Genomic DNA, 19,428 nt, shown 5'->3' with positions numbered 1-19,428 from the left:
AATAGGTGATTATCATCCCTCCTTAATGTCACTTCAGACTTAAACCTCATTGTGTAAGATTCAGTTTGTTTCTTTAGGTAGAAAGAGATTGCCTCTAATAGGAACGTGATGGATAAGTTTGTCCATTTTATAGAACACTCAAGTATAAAGTGAAATATGAGAATGAGACACAAAAGAGTATAGGTGTTCCTTTTTTTTTTAAAGAATCATCAGAGTAAATTCATGTCAAATTCTGGCGCGCTGACAGCTCTGAGATTTCATTACAATCTGCCGTTTCCTGCACAGAAGGCGGCCAAGGACAAGCTCCTTAGACGTCTTCACGCGAGTATGAAATAAACACGTTTTACAGAGAACCTTGAGAACTTCTCAGAGAGCCAGAAGACTTTTTTTTATGACTTTGTCCTTGTCTGAGTGGAATGTCTTTTCCTCACCGCAGAAAGCACCTGCCACGTCGAGGTCAGCACCCCCAGCAGCCTCCACGCCATCAAAACCTTCGAGCAGAAACACAAAGAGGCAAGAGAACATCCTTAGAAGAGGTTTAAAGTCCATGCTCCGGAAAGGTGTTTTGGATCCAGGTTCAGAGAATCTCCACAGTGAAACAGAAACACACACCACTTGACAAAGACGGAGGAAATAAAAATAAATAAATCTCTAATTCTCTGACATGGAGCTTTTTTCATCTTTCTATTAACAAGATTAAAGCATGGAAGATGGAATAGAAACAAATTAAATTTTGCAGTGCATATGGATATACTAAAATTAAAATTAATTAGTAAATCATGACTGTTTATGGGCATTTTAGAAGGCCTTTTGAGGAACATTTTCAGTGAACATTGGAGTGAAGGTCAGTCCAGGAGCTGCAGTCTTTGAACAGAAAGCACACACGAGATGGACAAATATTTAAGAGACCGACATTTGACTGATTTAAATCCACACCCCCTGTGTTCATTTAGGTTATTAAATTTGACAACCTTTTCAACACCACTTTAATGAAATGTAGGAACAAATTTATTATAGACCGTTTTTAAACAGGATTTGTTTGAGAATCTGACATTTTCTGGAGAAATCTACAGTCATTAAGCAACTATGCTTCTCAGCTTTAAAAATCCCTCTGAGCACTTTTTACAGTGTCATTGCTTTTTACTTTTGTAACATTTCCATTTATTTTCCCAACACTCAAGTCACATTTTTAAACTTGGTCGATATGGCAGACTATGCTGCTATGAAATTAGTGCAGGATTTTTCTGCATAAGCACTGCCATCACAGAAATAAAGATGAGCTTTGCCAAGGGCACTCCTACAATACCATCATCGAATGTGGCTCCAGATACTTGATGCTGACCACCCACTCTTTCTCCTAATTGTTCTATTTCTTCTAACAAAGATCTGGAATACTGACCTAACCTATCTCATTGTAAATCATATTCATACTATGTGATGGGCCTCTGAACCCAGAAAAGTGGACGCCATCCTAGGATGAATTTAATATAAGGCTCATGTTCTATGCTCTTAAGCTTGAAGTGCACCAGCAATTTTGTATGACTGTTTTCAGTGCAAACGCCATTTGATGGGTCAGAAGTCACAGCTGTACATGTTAGACTTGGCCTCTGAAGGTTTTTCCAGATTCTAAACAGGAAAAATTACAATGAAATAAAACTACCTTTCTCTACCCAGTTGTTTTGTCTAAATTTGGTTTGTATTTTTGATTAATGACCTTCCCTGCTATAGTGTTTGGAACTTGTAAAATCTCAAAATGAAAAAGAGTTGCAGGAACATGTAGACCAAAGTTTACGTTCCTGGATGTTTGTTTCTGAAACAGCAACCTGCTATCAAAAGTTCTTAATCCAAGCTGCAGGTAATTAACCTTCCTTGCGATGGATGGATGGATGCATACATAACACTGGTGGCATGTTTGTAATAATTTACCAGCAATTTTTTACAGCTTTTCATCTGTGTGTCTCTCTGCTGTCAGTCACTTGTGACGTGCTCTGAATCTGAAGCTACTGTAGTGTCACACAGAAAAGAGCAGAGCGGGTTTCAACCTTTTTGCTGTTGTGATTGCCATAATGAGCAGCGACTCGAGGCTGCGGTGTGTCAGAGGTATACATTAGTGTTTGGAAGGCTGAAAGCTGTTTTCTGCTGTTCTCCATCATAAATCACTGAGGATCTGAGTGAGCAGAAACCTTCTCTTTCTTTTTCCATTCGTTCATCGTACCTGCCTGCCTTCCTTTTCCTTCGTCTTCCCGTTGCATCTGCAGCGTTCACCAGTGGCATCACCGGCATCCCCTTTCTCCCAACCCACTCCGTGGTCGGATGGCGCCCCCCAGAGGTTGAATTTTCAATTTCATTTCAACTTCTCCTCCTGCTGCAGCAGCATGGGGCACATCATGAATATTTCACCAGGCTTAACTCCACTTAAAATATGCATTCTAATTGGGCCTAAGTGCCGCAGCTCGGCTCTAAGTAGCTTTCCTAATTTTTCCTTCCACTTTCCTCTCTAACTGGCACGTTTCCTATGCTTCATGGCTTTCTTAATGTTGCTTACTGATCTGGTCTCACTGCTTCTCTCTGCTGAATTTAGGTGTCGTACAACATTGGGGCACAGGGGAGACAGTGATCCACCTTACTTGTGAGTTTCAAAGATTATGAGTTAAAGTCATCTCTTTCAGAAGCCTTGGCCCCCTACTATTTGAGGTAACTTTGATGATTTTTGTTGTGATTTTTAATCAGAACACTAAAATGAAAGGTAGCAGTTTTTGTGCTTCTTTCAAATCCCTTCTCCATTCATAATATATGACAGGGGAACTATTCAGGTTGTCTATCTGCTTCACCCAACTCTATTTTTTACTGCCTTCACTTGCTTTAGGAAAAGTCAGGAGGTTAAAACACTTTTTACTTCTTTACTCATAGACTTTTATAAACAGCCACAAATACAAAGTTCCACCATAAACACTAGTTACCCCAGAACTACACAAATAAACACTTAGGCGTATTTTTGTCTTTTTGAAATATAAACTCTATCTGCTACTTTAAAGGGCATTATAACCTTTACAATTTATTCTTTTCATTTGTGTTAAAGCTTTCAGCTCACCATAGTTACTTTCACTCACATGTCTGAAGTTGAGGAATGTGTATAAAAAAAGAAACCAAGTGCAAGTCAGCCAAGAACACAGCTGAAAGCTTCCAAAAATCACTGCGTAAAACTCAAACCTCAAGAATCAGTGCATGAAACAGCCAGCCTAAAAGAAAGGAGTAATTTTATAGTCTCCAGGTAAAATGTAAGTTTATAACACAAACCTTTGTATGGTGATTTGTCCAGTAAGATGGAAATGGTTCCAAAGCAGCACCTGAAGACATAAAACACCGGCACCCCACTGAAGGGGTGCCGGTGCCACATGCCACATGTAACATGTGGCATGAAGAGTCACTTTTAAAAGCTAGGGTGCCCCAAAGAAGTTCACACTATACCCATTCACGTACATATTCACACACTAATGGTAGCAAGCTACTAAATTGTAGCCACAGTTGCCCTGGACAGTTTGGAAGAGGTGAGGCTGCCATGCACTGGTGCCACAGGGCCCAGTGACAGAGCGGGGATTGTCTACCACCGTCACCACTACTGCAAATACTGAACTGCAAGTCTATACTACAGACACTAAAACACAACCTAAAGGAAATATGTGAAGTCTATTTTTTTACATAAAAGTTTACTCTTTTAAAAAATCCATCAAAAAATCTTTTGTTTACTCCTGAATGTAGGATAGTTAAATGGTGCGTGCAGAGATTAGCTGTGCTCACTTTGCATGTTTCCTTAAATAGTATATTTTGAAATGTCTGCTTCTAATTGTAGCTATCTGACAATTTAACTGTTAAGTATTTCTCATATCTGTTGAATCTGTGCTAGTCTGTGCTATCAAGTTACTCAGTGTTTGCTCTCTCGTGCAGTAATAACCTGTCTGAGCAAGGACAACCACGGTTATTCTGTAGAATGTATGTCCGCATTTACATTTAGATGGTTGTGCAAATCTGTCGGACTGATCTCAAAACTAATTTTACCATCATGCTATGAAGAGAGCAAATAATCATTCATTCACTTTCTGCATCCATCTAATCCTGATCAGGGTTTTGCTCGGCTGTTTCTCTAGGTAGGCTGCACCATAAACAAAACGCCAGGCGAGACAACCGACAATGTAAAAACACAGACAGACACACAAATGCAAACCTGATGGCACTTTCACATCACCAGTTGGCCTATAAAGCATATTGTTGAAAACTCGAGCACATGTGCTCTGGAGGAAAGGCTGATATTGAAACAGAGACCTTCCAGCTGAGAGGCAACAGAGCTAACCCCTGTGCAAAGTTACCATGTGTTGCGCCGCGCTTGAGGATATTGAATCTGCTGGCCGGCAAATGTCAGAAATAAAGATTCCAGTAAACCGCTGGTGGTGTGAAAGAACAAACTGAATCAATGGATAAAGACAAAAACCTGACATAAATATGGATTTATTGCACTATTATGTATAAATATGTAATACATATTCAATCTGTATTATGCATTACAGCCAAAACTAAACACCTCCTGACCTCCTGCAGACAGTCTCAGCCAGTTGCACTCCAAAAAAAGAAATGTAAATGTCAGTTTGGAGAAATGTTTTTTACCTTTAAGATATTATAAATTTAAGTCCATTTTAAATCTTTAAAGAAAAAGCAAGTGCTATTTAGGTTTGGTGAAATATGGTTTTTGATCCCCAAGATGAGTTTAATGTACAAATTAATTCTTGCCTATTTCATTCTAATTGAAAATAAATTACTTAACTAGTAACATGAGTGAAATGACTTTATTCAAATTGATAAAGGCTATTACTCGTTTTCATTTGATCTGTTTTTCAAAGAAAAAATATCGTAGCCAAAGTAATTCACTGAAAAAAAGATTTGTAAAGGAAGTTTAAATTTCTCCGTAAAATACCAGACTGAATGTTTGATGTCAAAATTAATTTTGTTGTTGCATGGCAACTCAGTTAAAGCTGCAGTATGCAACTTACAAAAATGTAATTTTTACATATGTTAAAAACTGTCGCAATGCAATGTGAGACAAATAATTTGTATAAAGATCAAGCTCCTCCAAGTGCTATTGCTATCTGAAAAAATGCTCCATTCCTGGTCACAAACAACGAATGATATGAAGGAGGAGTGTCTTAGGACTGCCAATTATGATTGCGTTCACGCTGCTAAATGTGCCAGTGGCAAAAGAACAACTTATCGTTTCATCCAACGTTGTCCCTGGTTATGCTGTAATGTGAGACTGTTTCTGACCATAGAGAAAAAGCAAAGGAGCTCTTTTCTTTTTTTTTTTTTCCAGATTGTCTCATATGAATCTGTGATAATATAGTGATAATTTTAACAATTATGTAAACAACATATTGATGTAATAAAAGTTACATACTGCAGCTTTACATTTTAATATGTGGATCAAACCTGAAGTTTGATTTTGTCCTGTGGCTCTGGACAAAATCAACATGCAAGTGTCCTGAATGTTTCAGCTGATTGTTTCTTTGTACATTTTGGCAGGAACGAGTTCTAGTAGCAGCAGAGTTAGACCACATCATAATATTTTTGTAATGCCGTGTTCCCCACAAGCCCACAGACGTCTTATTCTATCAAACACTGCACAAACAGAGGGGGTCCACTACGGTTTGGAGTAGAAAGGGCCTTGCGGTCGGTTTCATCCTCGTCCATCACCGTAGTGACCGAGCAGCTTTGATCCTCCTCTCTCCACTACATCTCATCCGCTACTCCCCCCCTTTCCCCACTCCTCTTGCTCAGCTCTGAAACATAATGGATGACGGTAAAGCAGGCACAGTCCTTTGTTGCCATAGCGATGGCAAAAGAACTAATAACCTGGTGGCGAGCAGATAAGGCCGCGAACAGAGGCAGTGGATGGAGACACAATGGAGCACAAAGTGGGGGAGCATTATTACCGTCAGTATTCATCAATTCTATCATTATGTGTGAACCGCAACGACGTACCTGGAATAAAATGTCAGGAGCTGCTAAAACTGAGGATGGATTGCCATCCTGGAGGTCCAAGGCCTCAGTCAGACCACAAATGTACACGGTTCTCTCGCTTTTTGTTTACTGAATGGGTGAAATTACAATACCAACATCAAAATACTTTCTAATGAACATTTCTCCGTTGGGGACTTTCGGAACAGTGTTTGCTTAATCTCATTCCAACCCAACAATTGTTCTATTTACAGTCTTATTTTCATGTGTTTACCACTAGTAAACAGTTTTATGGTGTGAGAGAAGTTGTTTCACATTTTTAAGTCCACTTTCTAAAATTATTCCAATTTTTATTTTCATAGCAATTTGATTCCAATATTTGGACAAAGATTCTGTAATTACTGATGGTACCTACTAAAATACAAGGTGATTTCTTAAAACTTAATGTTATGCGCATTTAAATGCTAAACCTTTTAACTACAGAGCATCCAGAAAGTATTCGCATGTTCGTGTGTAGGATTAATTTTACACAATTACAACATAGCAAAATGTAGAGAGGATGGAGTGCTGTGAGCACTTTCTAGGTACCTATATTTTTGCGCTGTAGTAAAACTTTGAACATGAGGTTGCTTTTTTTCTTCTTCTTCCAAATAAAACTGCTCAGCAGAATAAATAGCTCTGAACTTATAGCAGCACATTCTTTAAAGGGTCAGCAGAGAATGCGCTTGTCTGCTTTTGGGTAGTCGAGTGATGGATGCACTTTGAGGGGCTTTCCCTTCAGATGTCTTCTTGCTCCTCACTTGATGTTCTTGGAGCACTTTCAGGTTGACGGTGGCAAAACATTTCCAGGCTTTGATCTCTGCTCCTCGTCGTGTTGGAGTTTGTGTTTCTGCACGCTGTGTAGAGCAGACGGAGGGAAAATTCTGCTTAACCTCTGCTTCCCACACTCAAAGCTTTTATTCTCTCACTTTGTGAATGAACTGCTGTTATGCTTTCACTTTACTTTGGATCTTCCTGCATGCTTGGATATGTTTCAGATCTCAGCATCAGAGCTTGCTGAAAGACCTTCAGTGAGTTGTGCTCCAGGATCAACCCCTGACATTAAGTCACGATTACTAAACGGAACAACAAAGATACATACATTTAGATATATATAAATAAATATAAGTTGCATAATTTGTTAAGTCAGAAAAGTTCAACCTCATCATACTGATTCTTTCTTGGATTTTAAGCCTAAGCATCTTGCAACACCTACTCTTCATTATACTTCACTTATTCTGTTTCCTTCTTTGCCTTTGAACTGCAGTTTAGTTCAAATCTGATGTCATTTATTTAATTGAACAATTCTTTTTCCAGAATCAGACAATTACACAAGTTATTACTGTTGCTCTTTTTCACACATCCTGTATGATATTCTACACAAACTTGATACGCAAATTTGAATTCATGATACTACAAAGCTTGCAAAGATTAACAGGTAAATGCATATGCTGGTTTCTAGGTTACGTTCAGAGTGGTGGATAGTAAACATTTAGAAAATAGAAAGAGCTACCAGTGAACTGTTAGTGAACAGAAATATGCATTGAATCGTTTAAAAAAAAATAATAAAGCACCAATTCCTCCTGTCAATTATAGGGAAGAGTGCTGACTTGATGGATGTCCAGAAGCTAGTCATCCACACCCTTCACTATGAGGGTAAGCTACATATTCCATTTCCAGCAATATTGACAGAAAATTGAATGGAAGGAAGAAGTGTAGTTGGAAAAAGTGCACCAGCAACAGGGAGAACCTTGAGAAGATTGTCAAGCAAAATCCATTGCAGAAGAGCCACCACAAAGACAAATACAGGCTGGACCAGAGACATCAACAGCATCTTACTTGGGCTGAGAGAAAAGGAACCGGACAGGTTCAGAGTCCTCTTTACAGATACAAGTAAATTCTGCATTTCCTTTGGAAATCAAGGATCCAATATCAGGAGAAGGATGGAGAGAAAGGCACAGAATCCACGTTGGTCAGTGTGAAGTCAGTGATGGTTTGGGGTGCATTGCTATCTGCTGATGTTGGTCCACTGTGTTTAGAACAGACCAGCCGTTCAGGAACCTCCAGATGATCAACTCACCCCTGGATTCAGTACACTGAACTGTTGTTCCCTTCACTAATGTCAATTAGAGAACTTCCACACCAGATTCTTGCAGTTTAATTCATTATCAATGAACACTGAAAAGGATTGGTTCAAAAAGGCCAAAGTTCATATGGCATTTGTGCCGCTGACAAGTGCTTAGAAACTTCTGATTGTATGTACAAGAAGATATTAGGGAGTTTCAGGTCATAAAGAAGAACAAGTTTACTTTGGTCAGACATTTTGATGAGAATCTTTACTGTTCTCTTTATACCTGTGTGCACTAAACTGAAGACTCAAAACTTCTGAAGAAAAGGTCTCTGAACTCATGAAAACATTTTTCTATGAAACAAACCAGTCATGTTGCAAAGGGCCCTGCATTCATTAGGTATGAACAAAGATAAGAGGGTCCTTCACAGCCAGCACAAAAGAATCTTCAGCTTTATCCTTGTGGTTGTTTTCTTTCTGGTATTACTTTCACTGTCACTCTGCACTCAGCAGAGGGTAATAAAAAAATAAAAATCTTTCAAAAGAAAAGAGTGTTGGTGAGAGGGAAATGTCAAATATTCTCTATATGGGAGGAATTACTGAGACGATGGAGTCTATTTCTGACCTCAGAGGAGATGTGAGATGAACGTTGGCGCCAAACCGCTGATGTCGCGACCCGTAATCGTCCAATCTGCCGAACAGCGAGCAGAGCGAGCGGCGAGCACTGAGCTGTTTGTTGTTGTTCAGGGTTGGAGGTCGAATGTGTGAATAATCCAGCCTTGCAAGAGCGCCGGCTTGATGGCTGATATCCAGAAGCTTCCAGCTCATATCTCTCACACAAGCAGAAAGAAATCATTTGTGAATATGTGGATTGGCAAGAGTCTAAAATATGGGTTCAAAAAAATAAAGCTCAATTTCTCTCAGCTATTAGGTCTGCAAAAAAGTACTCCAAATGAATATGTGTCTCATTATGCATATGTTGGCAATTCAATAGATAAAATAAATGGGAAAGGGGTCTTTCATATACAAAATATATATTTTCATTAAATGTTTAAAAAGTAGACCTTCACACTTTACCAAGTTTAAATTAATTATATGAACACCGTTGTCAGCACTTTAAATGTACTGGATGTTATTTATCATGGCGAGAATCATTACAGGATGTAAACCTGCCCACCCATTTTATACTCTTTGGTTAACTGGCCTTCACTGTCCGCACACAGTGTTTTTGGACAACTGATTGGTGTCACGTATTTTCTAGGCATGTACTTCCACAATCAAGTAACTGTGCTACTATCAGTTAAAGCACTACATTTGTGAAAATAACTTAATTTGAAACCTTAAAGTTGCTTCTGGCCATTTAAGAAGCTCCTATTCTTTCCAACACATCACAGCTCTGCTCCTGTTTGCAACCATTCATAGGAGCATTGAACAGAGAAGTAGCTCACATGAGAAGCTCAGACGCAGTTCCACCAGATGTTTGCCAATGTGGGGAAGACGGGGAGGGGAATGCGATCTGTGGGACTGCTGCACGGACTCTGAGGCTGCCCGTTGAATGAGCAGCCGCATGTTCACCCTTGAATGGCTGCCACAGGAGATTCAATGATTTCTTAGACATGCATGGAAGAATCAAGACAAATCTCCTGCTATGTTTTTGATTGGACAATAATGTAACATTGTATAATTTATGTCATTTTAATATGCGATTATTCATAGTAATGATATAATGAAAATGCTAGACTGTAATGTCAAAATTAATTTTATTGCGCATCATTATGTCCCATTCCCACAAAAGGTGGTTCTTGTTTACTTTGTTTCATTTCAGTTCTGATTGAATTGGCCTTTTTTACTTAAGTCAATTCCCAAACCAAACATGCCTTTTTGTAATGCTCAGAACCGAGGACCCAAAATAAAAAAAAAAAAAAAAGATCTTTGAGGATCAGCGTATGGGACAGGCAACCACCGACAATGGGACAGGAAACTCTGAGGACTGAAGCAGGTTAGTGGTTTGTAGTCTTGGGGCCAAGGCTGAATAAGAAAAGCCACTGACCTTAAAGGGTTGTGGAGGACGATGAGTCATCCCTGGGGATTGACTGTGGAGGGCCGAACAACTCTACACTTCAGAGACGGATCCAGTGCGCGAGTACAGGTAGCACAGTGGTAAGTAGCAGGTGACACATCCAGGGAGAATCAGAACTAGGAGGTCAAGGAGTTGAGGCAGGATAAGGAAAGCAGAAAAATGCAAAACTTATCTGAGGGGCATGCGAAGAACGGTGGTCAGGGCACAGAAAAGGGTCCAACACGTGCAGGCAATATCAGGCGGACAAATCCAAGGGTGAGGCAGGAGGCAGAGGTCGAGAGGCAGAAGCAGGGTCAAGTCCAGAAAACAGAAGAAAGTGAGGAAACCGACATGGGCTAGATAGGGCAGGAAAATCCAAGAGACAATAAACGTGTTCGAGATCGTGGTCAAGTAAGGAGGAAATGCTGGATATCTACTCACACCAAGGCTTTCAAAAAATCTGACACCGTCTGCCTGCCTGAGAGCTGAATATAACTGCTGGTGAACAGGTGGTAGACATGAGCCTGATTGTGCTCCAGCGCAGCAGCATGCAGGTGAACCAGATGAGCGTGATTGGAGAGGTGAGTACTGAGGAGAAAAACAAAGCAGGCAGACGGGCCAGAAACATGACACCTTTTTACAGGAACTTCCAACAAATTCCTGGCCTGGAATTCCTGATAGAAGAAGTTAGAATTTCTTCACTTGCAGTGAACCGTGTGTCGCACCTGACACTACGACTCACGGCGTGTATACTGTAGATGACGCTTCTCAGAAATCACAGTAGCAACGATTATGTTCAGTGTAATCTCACTTCAGGAGGCCTTGAGGCTCATCATCAGCACTGAACAAACTGACAGCCCAGCTCAATGATATGCTGACTATTTTCTGAAAACACAATTTTAAAAAAATGCTACGCTGTTCCACCTCTCTGCCTCAGCATTTTTTTTTTTTACAGCATCTCTCCGCACTGATCTTCCTTCTATCTGTGAAAACACCTGGAAATCTCTGAAATATTTAACAGCCTTTACAATGAAAAGGGAGCATTTATTTTAGCGAGTGTCTGAGCCAGGAACTAATGAAAAGATTCCCCGACTTTGGCATTTGAGACGGCGCATTAAAGGCAAGAGAGAAAACGGGAGCTTTCAGTCCTGCTATTTGTTCGGAGTATCAAAGAGGTGCAGACTTTCCTTTCCTTTCTCTCTCTCTGCTCTCATTTAGACTCATCTGATGCGAGTGTGGTACTTACACATGTAACTATCCAAATTCAATTTTCTGTGGATATTTCTAAGTAGTGCATGCATTAAAAAACTGTATTTGCACATACACGAGCTGCGCTGAATTGCATGAAAAGAGTAACTCCTCCTGTCGAGCTTATTACCCTTGCGCCTGGGCTCGAGAAGGGAGCAATTAATCATATTTTTGCTTTGGGTTAGAATACTGATTTCCTTCTCTGCACAAAGGAAATGTAATATTATCAGAGCTGGAAATTCATCCAGCAGTAGGTACAGTTTAGCTCTAAGGCTTTCTGCTCCCTGTCGAGTCGAGTGCCATAAAATGATGTGAGGGGAGCTGGAAGACCGAACGGCTGCTGCTCAGCTGGGTGCTGGAAATGAACTGTCTGTCTCTCCATCTTTTGTTAATATGTTCTGTTACCAAGAGGCATTTTCAAAATGACTCCTGGCAACTACGTTCACCTGGTTGAGATTGGTTGACAGTAGCATGGGTGGAGTCCTAATGGAAAGAAGCGATCAGCATAAAAAGTGGAGAATTTTGCTGCATGCATCATTAACCGATTTGGGTGTATTCTCTCTCTTAGAGTTGTTCATTGAGTCGTCTCCCCCGCAAGTGAAATCTCTTCATTTATCTAAATGATGTCCGTGCAGCATCGCAGTAAAATCTGATTCTTAAAATGTGTTGTGCAGGTGCTCGATAAATGAGACGATCGTTGATCGTTGATAAGTTGGTCTATTTCACCTAAAAAAGTGAAACTCGTTTTAAGATATAAATTGATTACACAGAAAAATAATGTTCCGAGTGTGCCGTGTCTAAACTAAAGTTGATTAAAAGGAAAAGGTGCTGTAGTTGAAGGTGAACAAGCTACAGATGAGGCTTTTAGAGGCCGATCAAGAACCTGGAGATGAGCCAGACATAGACTGCAGCTTGAGCTGGTGCTTTAGCGCCCACCAAACACAGACATATTCAAGATATGGTCTGCAACTGTTGTATTTCTTGTGAAAAAGGAATCCTCTAAAAATGTATTTTTCGATACTTTTTGTCATGCTTCTGTAAGTATTTGCAAGACAACAAAGGGGTAATTTATTTCTGTATCATTTGAGAGATGCAGCTGGAATGTTAAATATCTTCTAAAATGTTTATAATAGTAGTTAACCTTTAACCAATTATTCATTATAAAAGATCCTGTGTTGCAGATTGTTTGACAAAGTTAATATTTAACAGAAAAAAGTATTTGTTAAATATTTATATCCATTCATCGAAGCTTATGACTGCAAACATGTCAATAAAAAAAAAAGTATCAAATTACACACTGTGACTTGTCAGTGCCAAACGTATCGAGAGTGCTTAGTTGTGATTGATTTAATAAATACGGCAATACATTCTGAATGATTTATTGCAGTATTTGACCTGGTAATCAGTGATTCAACCCAGTTCTGATCTCTGACAGATTAGGGAACCTCTAACCTGACTGGCAATAGCAGAGTGCAGAGATGTAAAAAGGTGCTACAGATGTAGAATATGATCGTAGAGTTTTGGAGCGAACAAAGATCATGCACATTTAGCGAGGACTGAAAGTGGAAACAATTGGCGCAGGTGCTTCCATAGACGTACTATATGGAGTTTGTTTTTATCTTATTTCAGAACTAAAAATGTTGTGACCATAAACTAAAGTTTGTGTTCAGAAACCAACATGACAGGTACGACAGATGCGAAGGTGTGTGTTTAATTGACTATTTCTGTGTTGCTTAGTCACAGATCCTCAGGGTCGCTTGTCTTTGACAGCATCAGAGCTAACTTTTTATGCGCTGCTTTTAATTACCTCTTTAATTTGCAGTTTGACGACCAAGGCACCCGTCTGAAATTAGAGGAACCTTGAAAAGTTCTCACCTTTTTTCATTTCAAACTCTATTAGGAGCTTATTAAAATTCCAGTTTTCAATGGCGGATGCTTTTTAGCCATTAGTGTGATGTCACATCAACTCTCAGCAGCTTGATTATTGTGTGATGTGCCCTTGTCTCTGCTCTGCGAGCGCTCACTGAAAAGGCGCTCCGCCGCTTCAAAACAGGATATGAAAATATACAAAGCCAGGTTTTTATTCCCGTGTTTATCACCTTGAGTCTGGATAAGCAGAAGATGAAAACATATAAAGCAGAAAAACAAAAAAGGGAAGAAAAAAAACGAAGCATAAACACCCAGCTGCATCTCTCAATTTCTCTCCCTTTTGTTCCCAGTGAAAGGCTCAGTTGTTGTTCTTCCTCTGTTGAATCAGTTTTCTGACACCCGATCATTTTTGCTTGTATCATTTCCAAAACACATGGGGAGAAAATAGCTTCCCATTCCAGGAAAAGGAAAAAAGTAGGATATGAGATTTTTAAGTTTATTTGCAAAGTTCAAGCCAGAGCGAATTTTCAAAGAGCATCACAGAAAAGTTTAACCACAGAGAGAGAGAGAAACTAGCTAAATTAGTTTACACCCAGTGTTTTTCAGCTGCAGGACACAAACTGTGGTTTCTGCTGTGGGAACAAAGAACTTCTTTCTCAGCTTGGCAGTGGAGTAATTAATGAGCAGAGGTTGACAAAATGTGGGTTTTAAACTGCTTTAATTTACAATATTTGCCTTCACGGTCCCAACTCTTTTAACTGTTGTTTTTTTATCAGTTTTTAATATAACCTAACATGTTTTCTAATGCTGGTTAGCTCAAATGTACATCTTACTAAAATTAGCTTGTGATTTCTGCCTCAGGCTGTTCATGGGCTAAAAAGAGACATGTCACAAAACCCTGAAGCCAAACTGATTTTACATTGAAATTCTTTTCTTTTCTTTTTTTTTTTTTTTTACAGAAAAACCACACATTTTTATCTGTAAAAGGAACACAGACTGCAGTTTGCTGGGATTTACATACTTGAACTGAAAAAGCTCAGATTTTGGTTTTTCTGTCTTCACCCTTTGTCTTTATCTCACGCCTGTCCTGAATATGTGAACAGCACATCTGCTCATTGTGTTAATTATGTTTCTGTGCTGCTTGTGTTTGTTACCTTTTTCTTGTCCTGGTTTTTGCTGTTTGAGTTTTAACTGAGTGATAACTACATTTGGATCAACTTTCACTTGACTGAATGCCCACAAATCTCACAACGATTTGACCGTTTTTTATGTCATTTAGGGATCAGTCACTGTCTCAATGCTGTCAATAAACTGCTGTTTATGTGAGACTGAAATTATTTGGTTTGAAGGGGAACAAACATTTGTTTTATTTCCAGACTGTTATGAGGATATAGTAATTATCTGAGCGTGTAGAAGGTGCAGCATCACAGAGAGAAAGGACTTAGCAGCAAGACAATGTTGAGCTGTAAGCTGTTAAGGTAAAAATAAAAAGAAGTCTTAGAGAAGGGCGGCCCTGATACCTCTGTACGAATACGTCTTCAAGCGTCATTTTAAGGTATATGGTAAGGGTAGGTATATGTGGAAAATCAGCTATGACTCAGTGGTTTAGATAAATACGACCATTTGGGTCAGACCGAACAGGACTTCAGCAAATAACTGTCCGGGTTATTTGTCTCTGCCCCCACACACCACTAGGCAAAGAGGGAAGATGGCTCCCTCAGTGCATATTGTTCTGAACATTGCCCAGACAACTTATAATGATAATGTAATGTATCAGTAGAGTATCTATTTAGAACACCCACCACTTATGTCATAACATGGACTGTGATATGTATCAATGATGAATTTATTTAGGTCAGGATATAACTGTGAAACTAACAGAGTATGATTATGTCATTTGACGTCATCTGACGTATGTAACTAAGATCTAAATGTTAAATCGGGGCCTTTTCCGACCTGCGACTGGTTCTTCCCTGACTAGTACCATTGGCCTGATGTTGTGAAGTGGAATTAGCCGACTCGTGTCTCTTTCCTTAGAAAGAACACAAAGTTTTTAAAACTGTAACAGTGTCAACACTCAATGTGATGATTAAAGTAGAATGTTGAATAGATTAGACTTTTTTCAACCAACATTTTTTGTCAGGAAAAATGTTTAATCTAGACTTGAAGGTTTGTTTTCCTCTGCTGCATCTCAAACAGGAAAATTCTTCAAAGAGGAGGAAGCAAAAAATGTTCTTTCCAAAGAAGCTTTATGCTCACAAACAACACATTTGGTTGACCTTATGGTTTGACTGCAGACTTTCAGAGTTGTTCTCATTATGTAATAGGCCTCTATCCCTCAGCAGTTTCTTCATTTGAAGTCAAGAGCCCAAGTATTTCATAATCTTGCAATTTCAGACAGCGCATTGTCATCCACAGAGGCCACTGCAAATCCGTTATTAAAGCTATTTTATATAGGAACACTATGTATTAAAATGATCTGCTTTAAGAAATAATAGATTGCTGTATCATAATTAATTAATTTTTTTAAATGGTTTGGTTTTATAGTTTTAACATATAACAATATATACATTATAACAAGTATGTTAAGTAACTAAAGGAGCCGTTCTATATCACAGTCAAGTAACTATTTTAAATTCAGTTGTTATAAAAATGCTGTATAAAACATAACATGAAAGAAATTTTACTATGCCATTTGACACTTCACCTCTTTTTAAAAGTATGTATGAAACAACAAAGAGAAACACCCTTTTTGTGCTTTGCTTTGCTTCTATTCAGTAGTGTACAGCTAAACTCCAAAAGGCTTCTGCAGTAGTTGCTTTGATATGTTTCATGTCTACATTGATGTCTTGAGTGTTTGGTATCGCTAAACAGTTTTTTATTACAAAGATCAAAGTCATATTTCTGATTCCAGTTCGATTTCTGCTTATATGTCTCAGTTTTGAGGTTCTGCCTGAGCTCCCAAGAGAAGATTGCTTTGGGAATAAAGCCCATGAACATATTCTGTAATAACTTTTTCCTGGCTTATTGCAGGGGGAAAAATGTTCTAATCTGATGTTTATACACACTCTTTCTAGTAGTTATGACTAAATGTGATGGCCATCCTCTGATGATCTGCAGCCATTTCTTCTGTATTTAAGCAGAAGCCCTTGACTGTTTATCCGTTATTTGCCTTCTGAAATCAGAAAAGTAACAAAGGAAAAAAACAGATATTTTCATTGAAAAGATGCGTCTATCCCAGAGGGGTGAGACATCTGACTGCCAATGACTGGAACTTATGTCTCTAAGAAAAGTTAAAGGAGCATAGAAACAAATGCTTCATTGATGTTAAATGTGGCTTTAGCCAGCGGTGAGTTGAAGATGAGTCGTTGCTGACCAAACATCTTTTTCAGATACGGGCTGCACAGTGAGACCATTAAGAGCTTTATCTACGAGGAGTGAAGACCATAAACTCGGTGAGGGTTGCAGAGATTGATGTCGTTGAGTTTTTTTTTTTCCTCCTCTTTCTTTCCTTTTTTGTCTTTTGGTTTTTTGGCTGACAGCAGCGGTTTGTCTCCATACCGAGCGGAGAACGCTGGAGCAGTAATGGACCTCGCTCCCAGTCCGACTGCTGCCGGCTTACATCAACGGATCATCATGTCAGGCAGTTTCTACTCCATCAAGCTTGACTGCCAATCCAGAACAAAAACAGTTGGATGTGCCAATTAAAGTCCCCGTTTCAGCTCCTTCTGTCTTCTCAAAGATGTGTTGTACCTCAAAGAGAGAGCCACACTAATCCATTTAGTCACATTCCAGCGTTACACCTGGAAGAGGCAGCAGAAAAAGAAACATTCTCAGTTTCTGAGATGGGAAGAGATATTTAGATTTCTCTTTCATTCTTCACGCAATAACAGTGTCTTTATGTATTATCCACCTTTATTCAATTTACCGGATCAAAACATCCCGTTATTCTCTCATCTCCGGCTGATCTGACGACGCACACTTCTGATCAAAGTTTTAACTGTCTGATCAAAAGTGCTTTTCAGGTTTCTGGCGTCGTTTTGACGAGCACATGTTAAGAATTCTTTTTATGACTTTTTTTTTTCATATGAAGAACTCAAGGGGTTGAAATCCTAAGGGAACAGGACAACAGTAAGAAACTGATTATGTACATCCCAACGACTTGACTGCAGGCAGTCCAACTCACAGATTTATCCCAGCATTTCAAGAAGGAAACTACTCTCAGGAGATGAATACATTAATCAGTGCTGCCATTCAAACCCGAGGAGGGATAACTTACTGAACCAGAAAGAATGGCTTTAATCAAACCACTTCATGTTCCAAACATCTAGTATGGACTTACTCACCACATTTGTAGTTACATGCTGCCATTAACTTTGCATTATGTCCTTCTTATAGAGAGTTTTCTACAAAACATACTGGTGGCTTAGTGTTCATGCCTACAACATGGTGCTCTTGATTATTTTCCCCCTAGGAAGTAGACCAGGCCCACCGTTTCCAGGATTTTGCTGTGTCTGCTTCCTCTTCTCTTAACTTTTAGTATGTCATGGTGGATGTTTGCTCTTACTGGCCCTCATAAATCAAACATGCAAACGGTGGAGGGTGGGTTTCTCATTCATCTCCGGATTTATAAGTTTAGACATCTATCGTGTATCATATGTATCTCTTACATCCCTTCCCGGGTCTCTGACTGATTTATGTCATTGGAGTATGGCAGCAGTAAAACCCAGCTGTATTGTTATTTGTTCACTGTGGAAAGTACATTTTAAGTCAGATTTTATTGTGGAATCACTTAGGTTAAGAATTTTAGTTTAGTAGTGGCTGGTTGCATGGATGTTAAAATGTATGCATCAACTAAAATATGTGCTTTACCACCTTTATGTTAAGAAGTAGGAACCTGGAGGAAGAAAAAAACTGCTATTGCTTCTAAAACAATTAATATTAAAATCAGCTTAGACTCTTGAGTTCTCATGAAAATGCCCACTGTATTAAAAAAAAATAGCTGTACAAATCTATGTTGCTTGTGTGATTAATTGCTGACAAAATACATAGATCTTTAACTAATGCAAGATCACATCAATCAGAATCTTAAGGTCTTGATATGTTTTGCATAACTGCACAAAGATGAAAAGGTTTCTTGAATCAATCAGATCCAAGCAAATTTTTCATGCATGTAATTTAATACAGTAGTCTACTACAGGTTATAAAGCCAGGCATTAATTTGCTGTCAGTTTAAAGTCTGAGAATGTGGACTCATGGTCCAAGGTATAAATAAGGAAACAGGATCACAAGTAACAGAACCTGATCTGCTGAGATGTCAAAAAAATTGTTTCATTTGTTTTTGACATCTCATTATCTCTGTTAGATTTTTTTTTTATTATGTTCGTGTGAGGCTTCACTTCAACACTAAAAAATATTTAGTTAAGCCATAACAATCTGAAAACCTTTAAACCCAAACAGGACAGAGGTTTTCCTCTTTGGACAAGATCGTCTACAGAAAGAAAATGTTGAGCCAGTTGTTTTTGTTATAGAGAACATTATATTTGGTATCTAGCACTAAAATAAACAATTTTTTGGTTTTATCTTTGATCATATTAAACAGTTTTGTAAGACATTCTTTCTGTGCCTGACAACATTACAGAAACTGGAAATACCCTCAACCAGAGATAAAATAAAACTATTCCATGTTTTTGTTACATTTATGCTGCACAATAATGTCGGGTTTTTCAGACAAAAAACTTTTATAATTAGTCCCTTAGGTTTTTCTATGCTATCACTGTAGCTGTTTTTATTTTTTTAAAGAGTGAATTATTATGAAGAATTCCCCAAAGTTTTGGATCCATCAATAACAGAGGTCGCCACATCCAGGCCTCCAGGGCTGGTGTCCTGCAGCTTTTAGATGTGTCCCTTGTCCAACTCAGGCTGAATTCATTCCGCAGTTGCAGTGAAGTTCTCCAGATTCCTTCTAATAACCTCATTATTAGCTCAGGTGTTGAAGCTGAGATATATCTAGAAGCTACAGGACACCATCCTTCAAGGACTGGAATTGAGAAACCCTGATCTACAATCTAACACTAAAATTTTGCTGTCACCATTTTCTGCCATCAAAACTTTTTTTGAGCTTCTTATTTCATATGTTGAG

General features: G+C 38.8%; 1 long non-coding RNA gene across 1 annotated transcript; it reads right to left on the bottom strand.

Annotated features, from left to right (window-relative positions):
* Positions 1-6,356: 6,356 nt before the first annotated feature.
* LOC103471468 (uncharacterized) lies at positions 6,357-10,557 on the bottom strand. Its single transcript, XR_534645.1, has 5 exons — positions 10,161-10,557; positions 8,736-8,940; positions 7,882-7,951; positions 7,007-7,118; positions 6,357-6,899 (listed from the first exon to the last, which is right to left on the bottom strand). It is a non-coding gene; the product is annotated as an uncharacterized LOC103471468 (long non-coding RNA).
* Positions 10,558-19,428: the final 8,871 nt, after the last annotated feature.

The sequence above is a fragment of the Poecilia reticulata genome, linkage group LG10, assembly GCF_000633615.1.
Source record: "Poecilia reticulata strain Guanapo linkage group LG10, Guppy_female_1.0+MT, whole genome shotgun sequence".
In the NCBI taxonomy this organism is placed as follows: domain Eukaryota; kingdom Metazoa; phylum Chordata; class Actinopteri; order Cyprinodontiformes; family Poeciliidae; genus Poecilia; species Poecilia reticulata.
Note: the sequence above shows the minus strand (reverse complement) of the source record. Positions and strands in the feature narration are given on the sequence as shown.